General features: G+C 44.4%; 1 long non-coding RNA gene across 1 annotated transcript; it reads left to right on the plus strand.

The window, feature by feature from the left end:
* The first annotated feature begins 6 nt into the window (after positions 1-6).
* On the plus strand, positions 7-11,719 carry LOC120505440. The gene is made up of 3 exons (XR_005628230.1): positions 7-1,311; positions 1,410-1,512; positions 1,606-11,719. It is a non-coding gene; the product is annotated as an uncharacterized LOC120505440 (long non-coding RNA).
* Positions 11,720-24,903: the final 13,184 nt, after the last annotated feature.

Consider the following 24,903-nt stretch of genomic DNA (forward strand, 5'->3'; position numbering starts at 1 on the left):
GGGAACGGGGAGCGCCGGGGTGGGAGCGGGGAATGGCGCTGGGGGAGTGCCCGGGTGAGGGCGGCAGCCGCGGCCCGGCTCCCGAGGGCGGCCCGGCTCCCGAGGGTTCCGGCAGGCCGTGGGTGGCGGTGCCGGGCTGGCGGTGCGCAGGGCCCGGTGCAGCTCGTCCCGCAGGGGATGGAGCAGCACCGGGGGACAGCGATTTAATCGCCATTGTCTCAGCTCGTTCGTCAGAGAGGAGGGCTTGGCGGCGGCAACACGCTTCCTCTTCCAGTGTGGGAGCTGTAGGAGCCTTTCTGCGAGCGATTCCGCACAGGCTGACCCGGGTGACTTCAGCCACCCGCCCGTGGGATCCATCCCGGCGTGGCACAGGAGAGCACAGCAAAACGCCTTTATGTGGCTGTGCTGTCTCATAAACCTGCACATGGGATCATTTACTGCTCTCCAAATCGAGATTCCAGTGGCCAGACTGCTTGGCAGAGATGAATTGGCTGGCGGGGCTCCCCCAACTCCATGCTCTAATCTTACCTACTCAAACCTAACTTTGCCAAGCAAGGGTTATTTCAGTAAGTGAAGGGATCATGCCAAGCATGTTTCTGTAAGATGGATGTGGTGTTGCCTTGTACAGTACAAATCAGATGATTAATTAGGAGAATATTAATATTATCATTATTAGAATTCTATTTACACTATTCTTCTAATCTAATATCTTGTTTACAGTGGGATTTTGAACAGTTCCAGCCCTCAACAAAAGCGATTAGTAGAGGCACACCAAGGCAAACCACGGGTTTAAACCATACTCAGTGTCAACATCTTTCATGGCAGGACTGATGCAGACAGGATCTGCTGGCAGCTGTGCCATGGTTTCTAAGTCATCTCCTAAGCTAAATGTGTCACCTCTGCCAGGTAACCACCTCCAGCACAGGGAAGTGTGAGTGTCACAGCTTGGCTGCATGTCAGGCTCAATCTGACTGTGCATGGCTCTTGGTCCCCTTTCCCAACTGTTCCCTGGTGCCAGCAGTGAGCAAAGAATTAGGTGGTAACAGTTTCGTAAACTGCTATGGCAAGACTTGCCCCTCAGTTTCTGTAGTTCTAGTAAAGAATAAACTCTACTGATACAAATTTCAGATTTTGTTCTCCAACAGGGGCTTGGTTGCTGCTAGGACAGGTGAGGTTGGGCCAGAAGACTTCTGGAGACAGCTGCTCAGTTTTTCTGAAAAAGGAGGGCAGAGCTTGATGCTGGGAAGGAGAACTCCTGAAATGCAGAGCCGAGCTAGTTCCCTGAGAAATACTCCCATTAATCTCAGTGAGGTATCACTGTTAATATGTTGGTATAATCTGTCATCCGGTTTAGCAGTGTCCCTGGTAATTAAGTTTCATATTGCCTATGTTATCTGTTAACCCAAAAGGAGCAAAGTTTGAGGGCGCTGCTGAAGAGCTCAGACCTGCACACAGCTGCATTTCAACAGCAGAAGTGCCAGCAGTATCCCAATATCCTGACTTTATATTGAGGTAGGGCTTGTGGTGATGCAGCTGCCTTCCTGCTCAGTACCACACACCCATCCTTGCATTCCTCTGCAACTCCCCAGTAATTTGCACTTTCAGGGTGTAGAAACGTTCTGGAACCTGTGATGTGTACACCATGACTGGAAGGCTGGCTGCTTTGTGGTTATGGCAAAAAACTGGGCTGACCCCTGTAAAATGAGTGCACTGACCCCTTCAAAGGTGCACACAGAGGTGTTGCATCTTGTCTCCATCTCCTCTCATTCCCTCTGCTCCTCTTTGACTCTTTCTTCTGCCTTCTCCCAAGCCACTGTCATTTTCATTTCCTTTCCTGCTGCCTTGTACATTTGATCTAGATTCTACTCACAAATATATCAGAGTTTTTCTCCTCACAGTTTTCAAAGCCTGTTTTTCCACCTTTGTTCTGTGGATACAGATCTCAAACCAGTAACTTCCTGTTGCTGGAGCATCAAAGATATACAAATTCAAGATACAGTAAAAAAATAAAACAAACAACTGTTCAGACTTGTTTACTTTGAATGAGAATAAGAACATTCATATCATGAAGCTTGACTGAGTGGAACCAGGTTAAGAATGCCCCAACCATCATGACAGTGCTGATGAAACTGGAAGATTTTTTTACTGGAAGTCAGTGTCTGTTAAGGAGAGCGCTAAATTACTCAGCACAGGTATTGGTAGAGCAGTCCTCACCAATAACATATTTTTAGTACCAGTGACTCTTGTTGAACTCATCTCTGTAATTGTTTTTGATGATAGAATGACTCAGAGTGCCCTAAAAACATGGTAATAAAAGAAACCCCTTATTATGGACCAAGGAACCATTAAGTCTAAATCCTAAAAATTGGCATTCAGCATACAAGATTAAGGAAGCAAAAACCTTGTTAATTTGGTTACTCTTATTTATAAAGTAAGAAAAAACAGAACCTTCAAATACCTTAAGTAGTTTTGATTAAAAACATTCTTAGGACTAGAAATATGTCATTGTGCACTCAGCCAGAAATGCATTTTAATAAATGAGTCAGGGTTAGAAGAAGAATGAGAGAACTTTTCTTACTGAATGCATCCCTGTGGTGGGGCCCAGTCATGTAGTGTGCTTGGAAGGAGCAACATACTAAGCATGGACAGCTGATTAATAAGACATTTAACCTATTATTTTTTCATGGGACAAAGAGACTTCAGTTCTGTAAGGTATTTGTAAAATGAGTTTCCAAAATGAACCAGGCAATCCCAGTCTGATACCCAGTAGACACCCATTTGGTACCTCATAGGTGTTTGCATAGCAAATCTGTTACTAATTACAATTCTTGACACTCAGGAGTACATGAGCTGTGTGGTTTGCCCTTATTATTTTTAGGTCAATTTGTACCCATGTACAATCTCCTGCCTGCCCTTCACAAGCACTCTCTACTTGTCTAGAGGTGGAGGAGTTTAAACTCCTGGACTACTGATGAACTGTCATATAAAGACATACTGAATTCTGAGACATTGAATATCTGTACAGGATTATGCAAAGAGGGACACACAATTAGGGTCTGTAGTTTTCTCTGCATTGCAAAATTGTCCTGGGTTGTACAAATCCATCAAATGAATAGGCAGGCTCTGAAAGCTTCCTTTTCCCCACCCAAGATGAAAAATGTAATTGCCACTGGGATGCCAGAGGTGAATAGATTCTGTCAGGAGGTTATATTGATAAAAGTAAACATCCTGCACAAAAGCTGAGTTTCTCTTGGCCACTTGGCACAGATGAGTTCTTATTACAAGCCTGCACAATAACCAGTCCCTTGATCTGTTAAACAGATAACAGAGAAGCAGTTCCTCAGTTGCCAAAATTATTTATTTTGTGACAAGACACAGCTAATGCTCCCAGCTACCCACTTTTTGGAGCTGGCAGTGGTGATGGGCTGGCTGCAGAGGCAGGAGAGCAGGACACCATGGCTCAGGGAGCCAATTAAATGCAGTGGGGAGGGAGCAGAGCAGCACAGCTTGGTGAGGCACAGGAAATGGGTTTGGCAGGTGAAACTCCACTCCCAGTATACACTGGAGAGTAAATCAAGCATTTGGGGTAAATAAGGGGGAGAAAAGTACCCTTCTGCTTTCTTTTGATTTTATAGCAAACAGAATATGAGGATTTAGCCTTCCTGATCTTAGGGGTGTGCATGGTAATGGAGGAAGGTGGTGGTTTCATTAAGGTTTGGTTTAGAAGCTTTACCATTAAAGCTCTTTCCTTTTCTTGGATTTAGAGAACACAGGGTTTGGGCTTTGTTAGCGTGTTCAAGGACATGTGGCAGCAGAACTACCCTGAGAAAAGTTTATGCTTTGTGTCCTGCAGACAGCATGGATACAGCTTTTTTTTTTCTTGCTGCAAACTGACCCAGATTTCTGCTTTATTTACAGTCTTTTTGAGCATAGTGTGAAGGAGAGGCATTGCTTTTGGAAATGCATGTCAATGGTCTTGTGAAATGAGCATCTCTCCCTCCCTCAGCCTTCCCCCAATCTAATTAATAAGGTCATCCCACTGAAGGCAGGCTTATAAATAGCTTTCCAAGCACTAATGGAATTAGTTCTGGCCTGGACAACTTTTCCAGGGTGACACAGGTATCGAAGAAGGGCTTGCTCCTTGGCATAGACAGCCACTTAGAGCAGGAAATGTTGAAATGTAAACATCTACCTGATGGCCCAGCTCTTGCTGCCAGCACTAAACCTGAAATGGGATTACAGCATTGCTACTCACATCGTGGAAAGACTTGCAAGTGAAACAAGGCATTTTAGAGGGATGGGCCTTGTATTAGATTACATTAGTCTGGATAATGAAATGTCAAATTCTGATGAAGGTTTCTCTTCTGTCACTATTTCTGAGGAAAGTGTATTTTTCATGTCCCACAAACCCACAAGATTTTGTGAGGATAATAAACAGTTACCATGGGGAATAAAATCGAAGTACTTCTAGTTGATAAGAATCTTTACTGTGACAGCTTTTAATGGGAAAGGACTAGCACAGCTATAAACTCTCAAAAGAGTGATGATTGAAAATTGACTATTTAAATCATCAGTGAATGGAGCCATTGAACCCCTTCAAAACCAATGGCTGAATTACTAACATTTAAAATCTCACGTGAGACTGGAATTTTATAATGAAAATAAAACCTAAATGCATCATAGAAAATGTAAGCTCTGATTGTTTAAAAAACTTGAACCAAAATGTAAAGAGAATGTATCTGATTCAAGAACTTCAAATCAATAAGCATGAAGCTCCTGAAAACATGAGACAAACATGAAATTATAATACGATTATCTATGTGACTAATGAAGTTTAATTACAGTAAAATAATGGAGAAACATTATTTCACAGTCTGTTCTATTTGTTCTATCTTCACAGTCTGTTCTTCTATTCAGCCTGTGTATTGCAATAGTCCTACCATGTATTGCATCTCCAGTAAACAAAAGGAGATTTCAAAGATTTCAAAATTCTTATTGGGAAAACTGATGAAGGCCAAATTTTATATAAATTCATCTTCTCAATCAAATTCTATGCTGTTGCATGTTCTGAATATAACCTTCTCCTTAAATGAAGAAGCTGACATGAGGGCAGGAGGTGCTTCTTCACGTAGCTGAGAAAAGATCACTTCTTTAGAGAAGGAGAGAAAAGCAGCACTTTTCAGTCTCTGAATTGGCCTTGGACCAGCTGCACAAATTCTGAGTCATCAGATGAATCAAGTCTGTTAATGACTGCAGAGAACTTTTACTTCAAAAAATGCAGAAGCATCCTGCTTTCAGATATTGATTCTGTAGTGCTTCCTTTGGGAGGCTTTAGTCATAAAGGTGCCAGATTTCAAGGCTTTTTTAGAAATAAAAAATGTGAGAAGGGTTTGGCTTTTAGTAATTGTACCATAAAAAAGATGGTGGCCCACAGCCCTTGGAACATCTATCAGTTTCTCTAGCAGAAATCAGTATGGAATTTTGGCTGACAGCCAAAGAGCAAGTTATTAAAGGTAAAATTCACTCATAAAGAGAATTCTATATGAAAGGCCAAATCAGGACAACCTGACTCAGGAGCTAAGCAGCTGCCATTGCCTTCAGCTTCAGACTGGAGAACACCTGAAAAATCACAGCTGAGTTTCTTAAACCAAAGGGACAAGAGTCATGAGGATCTGTGTTCTAGTCTGCCTTTAGAAAGTCTGCAAGAGAGAATAAATAATTACTGTACTGTATGGTAACAGTATATCCTCTCAGTGTCATTAGATCCTAACAGATGAAGTCTCTCACCCCATCCTCCAGTTGTCTCATAATTGTGGCCTGCAAAGAAAAGCCCCAGCTGTACCCATCCTTGGGGAAAAAAAGACCTTTTTTGCCCACTCTCAGATGTAGGATTTTAGCACCCAGAAATGGAGGCTTTCGAAGACCTTTTTAGCATGTGTTACCCATGCAGAACTAAATTATTTCTCTTTGGACCCAATATTTTAATATATCTCCAAATTCTTCCATTTTCAGAAGTAAATGAAAAATGTTCACCCTTCTACCAAAGCCAAAATAAAGCAGCTCTGTATTTAAATCCTGGTCCACAGTGGACCATCTTTAACTGATGTTTGTAACATTGACCTGCAAAATCCTTTCCCCTCCTTTCTTCTCCCTGTCACTGGGATTTTATTCTGTGAATGTCTGCTATCCACTGTTAATGTGCCAATCAGTCTTAATTCCTTATCTTTGACATCACAATCAATGAAGGGAAATAAGCTGTTACTTAATGGGGCTGACACAAAATCCATTTAAGCTAACGGAAGGACGCTCCTTGTTTCCTATCAGCCCTAGGTCAGGCCAGAGTGAACAGTGGGTGGAATTTAGCCTGTCATTTGTCATCTGAGAGGAAATGATTCCTACATCCCATTTGGACTGCTTAGAGATTTTAAACATATTTAGCAAAAGAAAACAGATTGATTTCTTGTCAGTTGTTGAATGGTTGAAATTTAACTCTGGTTGGATAGTCTCTCAGTTTCAAATGCTACTTAGTTTAATATTAAAAAAAAAAAACCAAAACAAATTTAGGAGAGAAAGATCAAGGTGAGTGTAAGTCAGTGAAACTGAAGGGCCTGATTGCCCTGTGCAGGTCATGAAGCATCATCTGCACAGGAGCTCAGCCTCGCTGGCAGGGGCTGCACAGGGCTGTGAACTCAGCCTGCCCTTCCTGCCAGCCAGCTGACAGCCTCTCAGTGTTACTTATTTTAAATGTATTTATCCTAAGTACACTTGGAGAGGGAGAAAACATCTGTACTCCAACACACAGAGTTGTCTCAGGTCTTCTAGGTTTTGTAAACAGACTTAATAAAATATGAATCAATTTTTCTCTATTGCTTGCAAATATTTACAAATATTTTTCAGAAGCAAAATGAACATGTTCTTTAATATAGCCCAACAAACATCAGACACACTGTCCCTACTGTATCTCCCAGTTTGAATAATGCTTGTTAACCTTGGGAAGAGGGAGCAGAGTGCCTGGCAGGGACAAGAGGATCTGAGTGATTGTCTAACTTGCAATTCCCCTGATAAGTTTAGAGACTATTTCTGCAGTGTTTCTGCAGAAATAATATCTGTTATTTAAGGACAAAAGTCAAAATGTTCTGTTTCTTGGTTATGGTGTGTTACAAAGAGTAAAGGGAGTTCTGTTTCACCACGTCCCTTCTGAACAGCAGGAAATTCTTGGGATATATCATTTAGTTGCTGGTGGTCAGGCCAAGTTGCTGAGAGGTCAGAGGACTTGCAAGAAACAGAGACATCAAGAAGTTTGATTTCAGTGCAAATTTGTCTACTCTGCTCCAAACAGTGATTGCAAAACAAGTGTTACTGCTGCTGGCAAGCTTTGTGAGGCCTCACATCCATCATCCACTTAGTTCTGTCTGTCCTTGAGTCAGAGTTATACATTGTGTTATCTTCGATGGCAGGGATGAGTTTTCAGACAGACTCTGACCTGACTTCTCTTCCTCCTGTGGTGGATGAAAGTCTACAGCATTCCAGTGATATTGGGAATGCTCTGAGGATTGGTCTCACACAAATGAAACTCTGACCCCTCACATAATTGCTGGAAGGACTAAAGGCAAAAAATCCCCTTATACTTGGGAAATTTTTAGGAGCCATTTGGAAAGCGATTGGGCAAAAACAATCCAGAGGGGGCACAGGAGTCCCTCAACTTGTTTTTAAAATCTGTCAGACAGCAAATTCCTGTCCTCCAGATTCCTGGGTCTTGAGGCTCAGTAGCAATATTTATAAGGAGAGGCTGGTTGAAGAAAATCAATAAATAAACAGACAATGCCCCTGATGAAGAGCTGAAATGGAGATTTTTGTGGGCACAGCTCATGTCTTTCCAGAAACTTTTCCTTCCCCGGGGCTGTCACTTCTGAGCTGTTCCTGGCTGTCCACAGAGGGGAGTGGGGATCCTCACCAGGACCTAACCTTGTTCTGCTGCACTGAGCATTACAACCTCTTATCTGTTGCTTGTGGGTGCTAAATTGCAAGGCCACATTTTTGGGAACAGAATGCAGAGCCTTGGAGGAAGGCCATGCTTTCAAACTCTGTGTCCTCAGCAGCTTCCCCGGCACTGGGGCCGCGGTGCTGGCAGCGGATCAAAGCCCAGGAATTCCTGTGCTGTGCTCAGGCTGTTCCTCCGGGCTGAGGTCACAGCACTCTCCTCCTTTCTGTATGGTTTCTGCAGGATCAGTTTTATAAATTACAGGGTAAGATACAGCCCTGGTGTGAGAGTGGGGCTGGGGAGGGCACAGGGCTGCTTGTGTCCCCAACAAACCACCGTGGTGGCATCTGCCCTCGGCTGACCCTGCTGGCAGCTGTGCCCTGTCCTGCTCCTACCAACTGCCCAAGGCTCATTCAAACAGCCTCACATCTCATAGAAATAGGAATGGTGGCTTCTCTACTGCCTCCAATTCTTTGGAACTTTACAGGAGTCTTGTAATAGCATTTTACTTAAATTCTAGAAAACAACCCCAAAGCTATTAGCAACCTGGCCCTCAGAAAAACCTCTGTGGAGGTTCAGTCAAAATGACAAAATCTCTATCCAAAAATCTATAAAGGCATTTTCAGTTTTTCAGTGGAAGTCCAGATTCCCATATTTTGGCAGTAGACCTGTACTGGGTACATTTGCACTAACATTAACCATTTAAAAGCTCCTCTGTGCCCTTAGAGACAAGAAGGAAAATGCTTCCTTTGAGGAAAGATGCCCCTTAGCAGAGGGGAGGAGATACTCTGGAGGAATTAATCTCTTCCCTTTTGTTCTTGAGTTTTGACGGGGGGCAAAGGCTCAATTTTTGGATGGTGACATTAATCCCACACAAACTGAGCCGTAGGCTGTGCCCCCGCTTGCAACTCCTGCAACATGGAAGGTTAAAATAAATGCTTGTTAAACTCCAGGCTGTATAATGCATGACACATTAGAGCTGCTTTTAGTCATCAATATATTGCTATTTAAAGATGACTGAGACTTTTAAGTCTGATGATTATTCATATTAAAAGTGTTTCTTTTTCATCTGAGATTTTATGCTGTCATGCAGACATCTCCATAATTAAATGTGTGCTTGACTCTTTCTGTCTTCAGTTAAGTAGACATTAATGGGAACCTACCAAAAACAACTGCCAGAAATCTTCCTGCACTTTAATTTAAAAATATTAATATCAAATTACAGTGATGATAAAAGTCCAATATGAGATCACTAAAGGGAATCAAGGATAAATGGTTTTGGAATAATCCAAGGTAGTTTGTTCAAGCTGCTCCTTTTCTCCCAGCTTTTCTATACAGCAGAGACCTATTCTCCACAGCATGAGGAGGGGTTTAAAATTAAACACTTTCAAGCACAAAATCTCTCCACTTATAAGAGTAGTACTGAAGTTGCAAAATCAAAGACCTTAATAATAGGGAGCACCAAAATTCAAGTCTGTCTTAGCCTGTCTCTGTCTAATATTGCACACCATTTAATGCCATAATCAAACATTTTTCCTGTGGGAAAAATCACACAACTGAATGGACTATGTTCACTTTGGGAGTAGCTACTCAATATTTCATTTTTCTGTGTGTGGCATAGGGTTTAATCCAAGCTGGGGGGAGAGGTCTTACACACTGAAGTCTTAATAATCTGATCTGATCCTTAGTCATTTACAGAGCAGCCCTAATCTAACCTGGGCACTGAATCCACATGCTAAAATTTTCCCGTGATTTTTTTTTTTGTCTTTAGAATTTTCTTTCTCTACAGTAAGAGCAAATCACCTGCTGCAGTGCCTGCAGAAGGGAACTGCCTCACTGAGCAAACAACCATGGCTTGATCCTGCCTTCCCAGGGAGCAGATGGATGCTTGAGATAACCTGAGGTATAGATGGTGTCGTACCACTGACTGCAGATCCAAAAGGTGCTCTTTTTACAGCCACTTCCCAGGCCAAAGCTTTTCCCTGTGCAGGAGGATTTCCATCCTTGCAGCATTGCTCTGTCATGCCTTTGCCTCTGTTCAGGCTATGGAGTGGGGCTGAGCTACACCTTACACAAGCTGCAGAGCAAACTGGAGGCCCATAACACAGCCAAAATTGGATCAATTCTTTTGTGACAAATGAGTGGGACCTTAAATGGGTATGTTGTTTGTACTCATCCCTTTGCTGCTAAGGAGCAGAGAACAAATATTTGTACAACTGCCTTCACAAATCCAGTTAACATAAACCCTCTGCCCTCCCTGCAATAAAAAGCTGCCAAAAAAGATTGGCTGTTCATTAAATTTTGCTGTGGGTGATGAATGTGGCTGCCTCCAAAAGCAGTCCTGCCCTCAAGACTGAACACAGCCTGGCAGGAGTGACCCAGCTCTTCTGACTGGCTTGGAGGGCAGATCTTCAGCCTCTCTTGGGAGCTGTGACTCCAGTGCAGCCAGGGCTGCTCTCTGGACATTAATTCCAGCTGATTAGCTGCACAGCTTTAAATCCCAGATACTGCTTTTTATCCTCAAATATGAAAACCCAGGCCAAGCAGCTTGGAGTCTCTGCTTTGATCACAATTTACCCACTGCAGCAAGGGTTTGCTGGAGGAGGGTTGGAGAAGATGTGTCTACTCCAGCTGGGAATTTCTGCACAGTTCCCAGCTTGGAGGGGAATGGGACAATGCCCGTCCTGCTGCCAACAGTCGCACAGAGGAGGTGGCAAAGCTGCTCATATTTGTTGGCAAAAATGGGCATGCTAGCAGGGGCCACAGCCTGAGCTAAGCCTGTGGGAATGTGGGCAGCCACTCTGCGTGCCTGCCCAGGGCGCTGAGCCAGCTCACCTCCACCCTGACCTCACACAGCCCCTGTTATTCCAGCTCTGAGTCCAGCTCCATAGCAGCTTTGTCCTCAGTGCAGGAGAAAGGTTTGTTTTGATGGCAGGATGATGAATGTGCCTCAGCTCCATAGCTGTAAAATCCCTGGGGAGATGGGGCATGTCCAGTTTGTACTGTGTCACAGCCAGGTGAGCACAGCACTGGTCTCTACTCAGGCATGACCGTGCTCAGGCTTAGGATTTACCTGACTGCAAAAACTACAGCTGCTTTCCTCATTTTATAGTGGCAAAGCTGGTATCCACTAACCATTCCACTTGAGAAAATACCACCCAGTTCCCAGGAGAGACCACAGTGAGACACCATCAGCTATAGTAAACTTTTTCTTACAGGATCAAGGAAATTGCAATCACTTTCCTTACACTGGGACTTGAGGCAGCACTGAAGGAGTGAGCCCTATCTTCTGCTGTCCTGTAGGTGAGGCAGTGAAGCTCATCTCTTTTTTTAAATTCAAAATGGGATAAAACCAGTGTAGGAAAAAGCCATCCTCAATCAAAGAAGCCCTTGGCTGATGGTAGGTGCTGCCCTGCAGAGCAATCCTGGCCTGGGGCAGCATCACTGCAAGACTCTCATGATTTAAAGCCTGAGGGTATTTCGTATTTGCACATTCATCCATAACCACATCCATGTTTACATATGGCTGATCCAGATTTTACCCTGATTTCCCAACCAACAATCCCTGTCATTTCCTCCTTGACTCACCTCAAAGCCAAACTGTTCAGGGCTGGTCTGGGAGTGCTCAGCACCAGTGTTGGATAAGTGAACTAAAGCAGCAGCAAGGACGGCTTTGGTGACACTCTTCCCATATGCCAGTGCGGTTTATTTTATGTTCACTATGGTTTATTTTTTTATTTTGTGCTAATAAACTCTGCAAATATAAATATCAAGCCAGACTGGTTTGTGTGGGTATTTGACATTGATAGAATAAATTACCTTTCCTACATAGTTTCCATTATATATCTACTTCCATTTTGTGCTGCACACGGACATGGGAAGGAAACCTTTGCCATCACAGCCCTTTGCAAACACAGTTCTCTTCCAAGCTTTTGGTCTTACTACTAAATAAATATGTATGCAAGATAGCCCTGGTGTAGTACTAAAAAACCACTATTATTTATACAGCTTTCAAACCTATACAAATTCTAATTTTTCACACAGCAAACCTTGTTCTAAGGCATGGAGCTGCAGAGGATCTTCCATAGCTGTGCTTACACCACCTCCAGGACCAGAAACCCAAAATACACAGTAGAGACCAAACCTGTGGTTTTTTCACTGAACCCAAATGAAATGTCTTCTTACCTCAGGGGAAAAAAAATACACCTGAGAGCTGAATTTCCTCTGGAGGTACCCAACCCTCTCCTTTAGCTGTGAAAGCAAACTGAATTTCTAATCAGACACTCAGGTAGGTAAAAGAGGAGCAATTCCATACCCATGAGGTTGGGCTTGAAATCTGATTGACCCCATAACATTGGTTCTGGAAGAAATCATCTCGCCCAACAAAAAGGATAACATAAAGAAATTTTTCAATAACCTTGAAGGCAACAAGATACCTGGCCAGTTTTGAAGCTTTTTGGTAAAAAAACAAAAAAAAACAAAAAACCAAAAAAAACCCAAAAACATCTGAGTTTCATCAACCGCTGACAAATATTTTGTTTGCATTTACAAACTCCTGAAGCCTGTGGGTACATAGTCCCAAACCACTCCCCGAGCAGCATCACTCTGGCTCTAAGGCAGAAATCCTGTCCCATGCAGGGTGAGTGCTGCAGCTGCTGGGCTCTGTCTCCACATCACCCAAATTTCAAACCTGCACTGGGCTCAGTTCAGACCCACATGACAAAGAAGGGGACCCACAGGGTCAAGCAGAGGAGAGCCCCAAACCCAGCATTTTCTGAACTCTTTCCATTCTCAGTCATTTCTATGTAGCTCCTTTTCTTCCACTTCACTTCTAGGATGGCCCTGCCAGGATAGACACAGCTCCTGGAAGCCTTGCAGAGATGTTTTTATATCATTATATATTCTTATGTATTATATTCAGTCTTATATGTATTTATACACACACACAGAGGCAAGTCACCCTGGTTTGCCAGCTGGACTGGACTGCAGAAGTGATGGGGGGAGCAAAGGCTGGGGAGATTTACAAATCTGCTCTATACATTGCAACAAGCCTCATGCAAAGTCAACATGGCCTTGCATCATAAAGCACAGGCTGGAGCCAGGAAACGGCTCAGCTGAGAAGCCACAGAATGAGGAGAGAACAAGCCTGTTCAGGTAAGAGCTCTGCATCTAAAAACATGTCCTGACATATTCACCAGAGGAGGTTAGGTATTTTTGAAGTTGATTTTTCTTTTCTTGCAACTCCCCAATCCTCTGAGCTCATTAAAATAGACACTTTAATTTCCAGGAGTGGCTAACAGGGAAAGGTCAAGGAAGGACTTCTTTGTAATGTCAACTCTCAAATTCCAGGGAGAAGAACAGCAGGATTTTCATTAAACCACAATCAGATTCTAAATTACTGCACTGTCAAAGGAAAGTAGGACTGCCATTATACAAAAGGAAGTGAAAGAAAAGACCTGATCATTTATAGCTTGTACACAAGTCTGTCTGAAATGGGGTCTTGGGCTGAGAAAAACAAGGGTCTGGTTACCAGCAGCTGGTCCTGGGTGGGCACAGAGCAGCCAGAGCTGCTGGGTCAGTGGTGTTACATATCCCCTCTGCACAGCAGGTTTTGTGGGGACACATTCGTAGAACCCTAGTTCTGAAGATTCAGAGTTCCTCAAAGAATGTTCTACAGGCTTCAAAAGAAACATAACAGCAGTTTTTTGCTGTTGCACCAATGCTTAAATAAAGAAAGCAAGCCCTGGGAACTCAATGAAACCTGTACTGAACAGGACACTCAGCCTCTTAGGGAAGCACTCCAGTGTAAAATCCAGAGCTGTTCCTTGCTGCTTTGTGGTTTGTATTTGCATGGATAGATGCCAGAGGAAGACAGTCTGATTAGACAAATTGCTTTTGTTCAAACTGAAACAAATATTTGATTTTATTCATCCCATCTACACTTGAAAAATGCCATCTTTCCACTAAATGGCATCCTGAGGTCCAACTAAGCAAAAAACATTGCTTGAGGCCCTCAAAGGGAGAATAAAGGGAGGAGCTGAATCTCCCAGGTGCAGCTCTAATGAATGAGTTTGGGGTGGTCAGAGCTGTAGCTGCCTTTTTCCCTCAGGAAAGCTTTGCTCAGATCCATGAGTTGGATCTGAAGATTAAGACACTGTTTTTTAACAGTTAATTAGCTGCACCAATTAGTGGTCACATTGCACAAAGTGTGACAAAATGAGTGTGAAAACCAACAGTAAGAGAGCAGCTGGATCTGAAAGCAGGGTGGAATGGCAGAAAGCTGGGGCAGCACATCCAGCACCCAAACTGTGGCCTGACAGGCTCTGAAGTGTGACAGCCAAGCAGAAATCATGGCTGCACCCGGGCAGATTTGGGCCCCTCTCCTGCATTGCAGCTGCACTCGTGTCACCCCCACTGGAATCCTGCTGAATTACCTTGAGCAAGCTCCTGCCTGCAGCAGGGACAGGGAGAACAGGGCACAGCACATGGGCTTCAGACCTGTCCAGGGTCACATCCCACTCCTGAGCAACAGGATCTGGCCCCTGCAAATCCAAAAACTGGAGCATGAAAACACCACCGGTTTGTAAGGAGACAAAGTGCATGTCATGTGCTCTACCTGTATCCAAGAATGTGATTTTTGGAAAGTTGATGCTTAGGACAGCAGTTGCATGTCAATGTCAAATAACCTGCCCTGTTTCTTGAGCTTCTGGAGAAAAGGGATGACCCAAGATGAGGTGAAGAATGAGAATTGAGCTGGGGTGACTTCTGTATTGAATTTAAGACACTGTAGGACAGGGTTAAAATAGAAGCACCTGCAGCAATTACAGGTTCTTTATGCAAGAACTTGTAATTATGTGCACAGACAGGTCTCAGCATGTGGAGCTGTGTGCATTATACACTAATATGGGGCTAGCAACCAGAGAAGCCAATAGGGTTGCTATTGCAACTCTATACTATCTTTTATTATTGCACTCTATATTATCTTTTATTAGGGACATGCATTATGGTGGTTTCATTTTTTAAAATCCAAACATTAAAGCGTTTTCTGACTGCCCCACGCACACGAGCTGCCTGTGCTGTGCCAGCAGCCAGGACTGCACCTACAAACCCAATTATCTCTCTGCAGCCTTGCCCTGCTCTGGTCATCTGGGGCACTTGCTGTCCCCATCTCCCAGGCTGAAGTCATGATCAGGCTCACTGGGAGCTCTTAGCCCAAAGTGCCCCTTTGAACTCAGGGCTGCTCTGAGCCCTTGGTGCCTTCTGGCAGGTTGTGCTGGGGTTTGAGACGCTGTGATCTGGCCAGCAGAGGTTTATCTGCTAAGACAGAAAAGCTGGTGCCCTGTAGGAGCAGAGCTAATCTGACTGGCTGGCACTTCAATCAAACGAGAGAGGCAAAATGCTTCTGACCCAAGAGGATGCTCTTGAGCTCTGCTCTGACAAAGGTGCAGTGACAGGAGCTGCCCATGCTCACAGCACTGTTACACACTGGTGGCACAAATCCCACCTGGCCCTGCTCAGGACAAGCATTCCTGCCATCCAGCCAGGTCCTGGTGCTCATCCTGGGGGAACTGGCCTCTGAAGATGGGCAGGGAGCTGCTGAGACCCAGCTTCCACTTCCAGCCATCTGCACAGGATGGGAAGTACCTGGAGATCCAAGGGCACTCTGCTCATTGCAGGCAGGTGAGTGCTGCTGCACACCTGCCTGGAAAGAACTCAGAGCAAAAGGCTGGCCCTGCTCCAGTCCAGGTAAGGGCAAGATTTTGCTATGTGTATGAACAAAGAGAGGTGCTTTACCCTCATGTGATGAGAGCACAGCCTTGACTTTAGCCTTTTGCCTTCATCCATTTCTTCCAAAAAGTATGCCTTGACTTCTTCTGCTCAAAAAAAAAAAAAAAAAGGAAATGATCCGGCCTCTGTAACATCTGTGACTCCAGATTACCCTGAATGCTTCCCAGCAGAGAGGGCACAGAAAAAACATGGTCATCTCCTCCCTAGCAGCTGTTAAACAAAACAGGAAAAGGCAGCCCTACAGCATGACCGTGCTTTGAAGCTCTGCCCTGTGGGCCAGGCTTTGGCCACCTTTGGGGAAGTTTTAACAGCACCATTCACCCACCTCCCTGCTGGTGGTGGGATTTCTCTTTGCCTTCTTGCCTCAAACATGACTGCCCTCTCCTCTGGGAGTTCTACCCCAGCTTGGGGCATTGTCTCTTTCACTGTACCTGAAGAGCAAACAGGCAACAAAATAAAAGCACACGCTCACCTTCAGCAGCTGAAGAAGGCAAAGCATTTTCTGTTTGCAAAAGGGGAAGAGCAGTGAGTCCATCTGCAAAACGGTTTCCCATTAACCAGCCCGTGATATCTTACACTCTCCTAATGGCAGTTTAACTGTTACCCCAACAAACAGATGGACTTTTGTAATACTGAGAGCACAAATTCACAACAGGAGGGAAGCCTCGGCATCTCATGGCCTACAGAGTTGGCTGGAGGGGAAACAAAAAAGCTCCTTTGTCCCTCCAGCTCTCCAGAGGCAATAATGGGGGAGCATCATGTTCCCTCCCAGGCCAAATAACCTTGCCAAGGCAGTTACAAAAAGACATGGATGTGACAATGATGAGCCCTATCTCCTCCTTCAGTCAGGTTTAAGCTTAACACTCCCACCTGTCCCAGCAGCTCTCTAATCTCTACCACCAAGAGTTGGTGAAAACTCCCTCCTCCCAGGGAACTCAAATACTAGCACCTTTTGGAAATACACATCCCAAAGCTGTGGTGTTAATACTTCACAATGATTTTTTCCATGCCAGAATGAGTTAAGGTAGGAGTCTCTGTTCTGGCTTCAAATTTCCTGGCTTTCCCCTGTCTGCGTCACAACATAATTCTTTCCAGCAGTCTTTTCCTCAGATGTTCAGTTAGCATTGGGATCCCTGCCAGTTTTCCTTCCCAAAACAAACAGGGAGCCTCCTGATGCCAAAGCTTTGCCTTCTATTCATTTCTCCAGGGATAGAACACTTGGCTTTACAAGCGATGCCCCGATTTTCAATTCAGCATGTGTATATAAATAAAAATGCAGCTTTACAGAGCCTTGTCTGCACTAGAAAGGACTAGATGGTGTGTCCCTTACAAGCTGTCTGTCTCCATCAACTGTAAATAGAGCTTCAATTAATTAATGAGATTATCTGCCAAGTTAGTACACATTCAGCAAGGAAAATAAGGCTTATTGTCAAATTACTTTTTGCTGGTGTAATCATGTCAGCATCAGAATTATTTGCTAGTAATGAAAACACCCACCCATTATTAAACCACTCTGGTTCCAGTGTAAACCTGGTCTAAAACTAAAGCCCTGAAAAGTGATAAAATACCATTCCCATCTCAGCAAAAAAGCTTTTTTTTCCCTCCAGTGTCCCTGGACTCATAAGACCTCCCTTGCCCTGGTGACCTGCCTGCTTTGCCTGGAGGGCTGGAAATTGCAGAGCTGCTGGTGGCTGATGAGAAATGATTTAAAGGAAGAATTGCTGTGAACCCTGCAGAGAGCAAACCACAGCCCTGCACTGCTCCCCGCGGGGCACAGCTGAAATTTGGGTAGGTTCTGTCTCACTAAGGGCCATGTCCTTCAGGCTCAGGACAGGTGGAGTGTTTGTCCTTCAGCAAGCCCAGGCTGCTGCTGTCTGCTCTTCTTTTGGAAGGTAAAAAGGTAGATTTCCTCTTTTTGAGGGAACAAGTATGTGACTTATGTCAAATCTGTGCTTAAAATGCTCCTGAAACAGGAGGAATGCAGAGAATGGCAAAGAAATCACCTGTAAAAAGCACTATTAATATGCCTCCATCAAGTATTGTCTTTTTTTGGTTTTGGTTGGGGAGGTTATGAGCTGCAGTGGCTGTACCCAATGGACAGGGCACCTACAGACATTAAATCATCTGCTGCTACTCACAGATTTTTTCAATCCACCTTTTATGCTCATTATATTCCCTTTATGTGTGCCCAGTTTTTCACCAATAAACTTAAGATAACTCCCATTAATCTCTCAGAAATTCAGGGGGTTTGTCATTTGAAGAAGGCAAAGGTGGATATGCCCACTCCCTGCCTGCCCTCCTCTTTTTTGAAAGGTTTAGTCCTAAAATTGACCTGCATTTGTAAATTATTTTACATGAAAGACGTGGCAGAGATAAAAATAGAATGTGAAGAATATTACATAATGAAGTGATAAAAGGATATTGATTACTTAGGCAATATAATTATTACAAATAAAGGTGGATGCTAAGCCTATATTCCTTGCTCATGCTGAAGTCAATAGCAGTTAAATTCAGTGTATTTTTAGAGTAATAAAGAGCTATACCATAGGCCCAATCGGCTTCAATACTGAAGGAGTGCAAAATGAGAGTGCTTAAACAATATGTCCAAGTCTTCTAGGCATTCAGGAAGAGACACAAATATATAATCATTCATAATTAACAATTTCTCCATAGCACCACCCGTGAAAGGATCTTATGTTCCTTCATAAATATTAATTAAATCAACCCTACACCCCACTTGTGTAACAATTATTACTGACATTAACAGATGGAGAAACTAGGGCACAGCTTCATTGCCCACACAGAGCATCTGCTGCAGATCTGGGATGAGACTGACCCATCCCCAGCCAGGGCTGAACCATCACATTCTGCATTTGGATGCCTTGTGACAAGGATCTGCCTCCAAAATCTGCCCCTGATTTGTCACTTTGGGGTGGAAATACCTCCTTGAAACATGAATGTCAAACAGTGTCAGCGTTAGACAGGCAAACCAAGGAGCAGTGTCTCCAAGGAAACCAGCATAAGTGAGGAGGAAGAAGTAAGGAAACTAAAGCAGGAGCAGAACAGAAGCTTGAGAAGGCATCTGTTCAGATTTTTCTGGGTTTTATCATTCTGCTATGATTTTGTCTAGTTAAGTCAGATAGCTTTCTGCTGTAGATGTCAGAGCAATTTATTTATAAACAATTAATGTAGCTTTCCACCACTGTGGCATGAAGAGCCAGACCTTCAGCTCAGAGCCCTGGGAAAGGAAAGCTACAGGACCTGCTTTCCTCGGGAGCAGCAGCCACCAGCAGGCTCCAGCACATGGACACTGTGCCTGCCATCCTCCTCACAGGCACATCCTTGCTGAGGCTCCAGCTGTCATTTCATCCAGGATCCTCAGGGACCCCAGCAGGACACGTGGGTTCAGTTCAACCCCCAGAGCCCACCTGGCAGAACAGATCCTGCACAGGAGTCTCACCTGGGAGAGCCACGAAATCATTTGGGCTGGAGCAGGGCCAGGACACCAGGGCAGTGCTTTGCCATTTCAGAGGTACACAAGTAGCTCAAGAGACTTGGGGTTGTAGGGTTTGGTCCCTCTAAGAGATGACAAATGGGCTCCCCAAAGCTGGCTCATGGTTGGAAGAATGGTATTTCCAATTAAACTCCCAATACCAATCCTTACCTCCTGGCATTCCCACCAAAGCACCAACATCACACAAGCTGAATGACTGGTAACTCAAGGTGATGCAGTTCTAGGCAGTAAAAATTATTCTTAAGTTATTACAGCCAAGGGGTTTGGTTTGGACTTGTCACTGTGCTTCTACACTCAGCACTATCAGAGGATGAAAAAAAGTGCTGATAAAAAAATGAGACAAGATTAACCCCTTTTCAAATTCAAAACAATCACTGCAAGGCAAAGAATTCTCCCTGGCAAATATGGGTTAGTCTGTCTGGAGTAATCCTCTACTCATATGTAGTGGCTTATTAGGGATTTTAAAAAGAAATCTGAAGGCTTAGACAGTATGTTTACAGTGGAACAGTCTCACATGAAAGATGAATTTTCAGTGAATTTAATGACATGTTTGACTTGAATTAATATTGGAGAACTCTGGAAATCTTTTTTCCTGTTGTTTCTGTAAACCCCTTTAATAAGGGCTTTACAGAAGCAGTAATTTGTGACTTTAAAAGCACACTAAGCCAACTGTAAGTGAGCCAGTGCCGACTGAATTCCTGCTTCCTGCAGAACAGCAATAAATCCTCCCAGCACCCCTGAGTTCACTTCAAATCACAGAGCTAAAGATATCAGTGCCATGGTGACCACAGCTCACCAAAGCAGGTGTTGTAAGGCTGTGCCCAGGGTTTGCCCAGATTTTATGTGCCTTGTTCAGTGATTTCCCTGATCCACCTGCATTGTTGTGGGAAAATATTTTATTTTATTCTCTTAGTGCATGGACTGAAATTCAAGTGCAGCCCCTGTGTGCCAGTTTTGTAATGATAACCCTCTTATAAACTGCATAAAAGACTAAGAAGAGAGAAATCTCAGTGTAGAGGGCAGGAGAGCAGAGAAAATTAACTAGAGACACATGGAGCAAAGCATAGAGGGTGCAAGAGCTGCCCAAGGATGCCCCATAAGCCAAGGGCAGAACTGGGAATGGAGCATATTTCCTAAATCCTTGTCAGTCTAACGTTCTCCAACTCATCTTGCTTATGAATAAATGTTAATACAATTTTAGCTACATCTCACTCATTTGCAAAGGGCACCTGCTGCAGGACAGGAATTTTGTGCTAGATATCCTGGCCTTAAAATCCTGCCTAATCCTCTGGGCAAAGCACGTCTCCATAGGCACGGGCAGGATTAAGCAAGGCACAAACCCATCCTCAGCTGAGCAGGGATGGAAGAGTCATATTCAGGGGCTCTTTCCCTGAATCCATGGATCCCCACAGCCACATCCTGCTGCTTCCCCATGTGGGACAGGGCTTGGAAGCTGCTGCAGGTGTCCCAAAGCAACAGCTCAGTCTCTGCAGAGCTCCTTTGCAAGGCTCAGTTTGGGATAGAAAGCAACAAAGCCTGGCTTGGGATGGTTTGTCCTGTATGAATTCCAGCAAGGGACTCACATTTTACACACAACTGATGCAAACAGCAGCCCTGCTGTGGGAGTGTTCATCCCTGTTTTCTCACAGTGATGCAAATGGCATGGCAGAGCACTGCAAGCACTCGAAGGAACACAGCTTCAAGGCTGATTTCTGGCAAGCCTGGCCTGATAAAAGCCCATTTGCATGCATTAATCTTGACACAGTCATTAAACAAAGCGTGGCAGCAGAGACCTCCCCAAAGCAGTAATTTCACTCACAGGGACTTGATTACTTGGAATTCTTGTTACATACTCAAGGACTCTCTCCCACTTACAATACTCTAATCCTGGTTTAGTATAAACAATATTCCAATACTGGCCTAGAAAGAAAATTACTCCAATATTGATTTAGTATAGACAAAACTAAGAAAGCCATTTTATTCCTGTTGGGAAGACAAAGTCCTGATGCACTTTAGTTTTTCATTTTCCAGAAAAGGATTTACCCTGTGTTTACCTTTCTGCTATCAGAAGGAAAGTATCATTTGCTGCTTTTACCTCCACATGTTGGAGCAGAGTCCACCAAGTATCACAACTGATAAATGTCCTCATGAAAGAGCAATAGAAACTGTTCCTGCGCCTGCAGCCTCCCCAGGCACAACTTCCTAAAGCTCAAGCCAGAAAAATTACCCTGCCAAAATCAGCAGCTTTGTCATCAAGCTTCAAGGAGCCAGGGATCTGTGGTTAATGCACACCAAACTCCATATCTTGAAAATTTCAGCTATCTAAAAGTATTTATTAACACAGCCTTTGCTAGTCTGTTTTACCTACAGAAACAAACACAGTGGCAATGAAATGGTGACACGGTGTCATTACATTCTTTGCATGACCTTCAGCAAAGAACCACAGCTCCTTTGCTGGCACTGTGGCATTTGGTGTCACACGAGTTGTGCCATGCTCTTTGTGATATTTTTGAGCTCTTTTTAGTCCTCCCCCGAGGTCTTATTAACAAACATTATTACTTCTGTTCTTGAATGCCAGGGATCCCTTATCACCAAGAAGGCTCCTGGAATGTTAAATGATACACACAAAAAGCTTTAAAGAGATTACAGGCTGAAGGGAAGGCAGGTGGGAGAGCCCAAGGAGAAATAACCCACCTTGTGTGGGTGACAGCAGCCATAACATGTGAGCAGCTCAGTCACTGCCATATTTTGCCAAAGCAGCTGCAATAAACTGCACTTTTTCAGTGCTAAACAACCAAAAGAAGACATTCAACGTAGCTATTTCAGCATGATAGATGGAAGATCATGGCACCAACTTCTGATTTAGCAGTTTCATCATGAAGGGTTTTACTCCAGTTTAAACCCACCCATCAGGAACCTTCCTTCCCATCAGGCTTCCTTCCCAAACCAGGCATATCCATGACTCCCAGGGTGCAAAGGGCAGCTTGAAAACACAACCTGGGTTCATCCACAAGAATTTAGAAACCAAAAGAAAAACCACTAACCATTCTGGCTCCTTTTCTTAAAATATAGTTAAATAAAAGGCACTCTTGAGATTTCTTTGCCAATGCCAGCAGGCTCTGTGGCTGATTCAGAAACCAGCGTGTCTGGGGATGTAGCACAGGCAGACTGTTCCTACCCAGCTGGAGTACAAACCATGCAATCCAGCCAACAGCTTTGTTCAATTGTGGTTCAAATTCACTGCAGTTTATTTCTGGAAGTATTTAAAATGCCTGTCCTCAAGACATTGGGACCACTGCATCCAGTGAGTCATCCATGACACCTGACACAGGTAATAAATCTCACTGTGTTTACTAAAGCTTTCTGTAGGACTCTGTGGGAACTTCAAATTAACACGATGTAAAATAGCTTATGGGACAGGCACCTGCAACAGCCTGGGTCCACTGCTAATTTTCCCTTAATAACCAGCTAAAATCCACCACTTAAATAATATCACATATAGGAACTTGAGCACTATTTAGAGGGACACAATAACCTCATGTTAAACATCCCATGGAGCACTCAGAGGGAGAAAACCAGCAAGATGCAGGTCTTTAGCTTATAGCTCTGAAATTGTGGGACCAGCAGGACCTGATGCAGATAGCACTGGATTTACTGGAGATACAATAACAGCCTTGGTGTGGCCCAGCAGGAACATGATGCAGCTGAAGGAAGGCTCAGGGCAAGAGGCAGGGTCAGGCATGTGGAGATGGACACTGAAATCCAGGACGTGGGGTCAGAAATTCCTGTTCCAGTGGACAGTGGTGACACACATTTCACGTTACTGGTAAATTCACCTCAGTTCCCACTTCCCCTTGGGCAGGAGGCATTGTACCCAGCTTTTCCAGGAAGCATATTGTATCCTGTCAAGGGATCTGTGCAGGGCAAGGGGTGCTCTGCGCTGTAAGAGCAGAGCTTGTGTTCTACCTACAGAAAATAAGTGCCAAGACAGGCTTGGCACTGCCCTCAGGGAAGCTCACAGCCAACATGGAAAGTATTGAATTCTGATGGGAGCAGCAGCTGGCTTCTACAGAAAAGGCTCTATCTCTATCCTTTGAAAATCCTTGGTGCTTCTGCTCTCCCTGGGGAGGTGGGAACAGCCTACCAAGGTCATCTGCACGACGGAGGAAGATGTGCTGAGGCTGTGGGGCAGCGCAGCTCAGCCCATTGGGGTGGGATGCTCTGAACAACACTGTGTCCCTGCCAAAACAACTGCTCTGGGCACAACTCAAGATTAAACCAAGGCCTGCTTCAGGGCCTGAGAGGATAACAGTGTCACTGCTGCTGGCTGCCAGTGGGCTGCAGGGCAGCAGCAGAAATGGAAATTAGTCTCTTTATGGCTGGCAGGCAGAACGGCGAGCTCATATTGATGCAGAGCACAGCTCAACACCAAATGATCCCCTGAGCAATGGCACCACATCAAATAAATGAGTGTCTGAACGTACCTGGGGATCGCGTGATCCTCCTGCACACGGGGAGTAAACATAGCAGAGAGGCAGGAACTGGAGCTCAGGCAGGGTCCCTCACACAACTGTAGTCCTTTTGCCAGGCAGGTCAGCAGGGTTCTCGTAGGCAGAGATGAGCCCCTTTGCCCAGCGAGTGCCAGGGGAGCCCTGCTGCATCACCACCAGCCGGATCGGGGGCTGGGTGTCTGCAGGGACCTCAGGAGCATATTCCTTGCTGGGATCCTTCCCTCTGCAGTCATAGAGCACGCAGGAAATCAGGAAAACCAGAAGCAAAATGACATAGCTAGATACCAGAATGATGAGATTCAAGGTAACAGGGTCAATCTCCAAATAAAAATCCATTTGGTCCCATACTAGTGAAGGCAAGCCTGAAGAATGAAGTTTCATATGCACGAATGAGCAAGTGCTAACTGATCAGAATAGATGTATTGGCTTTGTGGTAAAAATACACTAATCCTCAGGTCTCCTGTAGCAATGGATTTCCCTGAACAGGACGATTAAAGCAGCTCAGTTTAATAACGTAAGCTCCTTCTTTTAATGCCACGTTGCCTACAGTGGCAGTAGCTAAATTTGATTGCTATATTGATAGGAAAACATCCCCCTTGCCCAGGGACCACCTTTTTCCTTGGTGGGCAGGTATCAAACTGGGTTTTCTCTAAGGGCATTTTGCAGAACCTCCCTTCCTCAGGTGGGTTTGGATTCACGGGCTGAAAAAACCTGAGCTGTGTAATTAGTAAATGAATACAGAAATAATTAGAAAGTCACTTGCAAGGTAACTTTTCTCAAAATCTCACAAGTCTGATCCTGACTTTGACTAGTTCTTTCTGCCCTGGGCTAGTGCACAGAAGTATTTTAAAGTGAATTAAAGATGTTTATTGCCCAGGTCGCTGTCAGTATTACAAGGACATGTCACACTGCTGTCACACACTGCCCAGCCAGTCCTTGCACAAATCCCTCTGCAGGATCCTGCTTCCCACAGGTTGCTCTGTCTCATTTGAGTCTCCCACATGTGCGAAGGTACAACAGAACTGCAGCATTTCTGCAGCCAGGGTGCTGCCAATTTCTTTTTCCTGTGTTGACCCTCGGCTGAGAAGAGGGTGAAGTTTGTGAGCGCC

Source organism: Passer montanus, unplaced genomic scaffold (assembly GCF_014805655.1).
Source record: "Passer montanus isolate IOZ18808 unplaced genomic scaffold, ASM1480565v1 scaffold35, whole genome shotgun sequence".
Classification (NCBI taxonomy): Eukaryota; Metazoa; Chordata; class Aves; order Passeriformes; family Passeridae; genus Passer; species Passer montanus.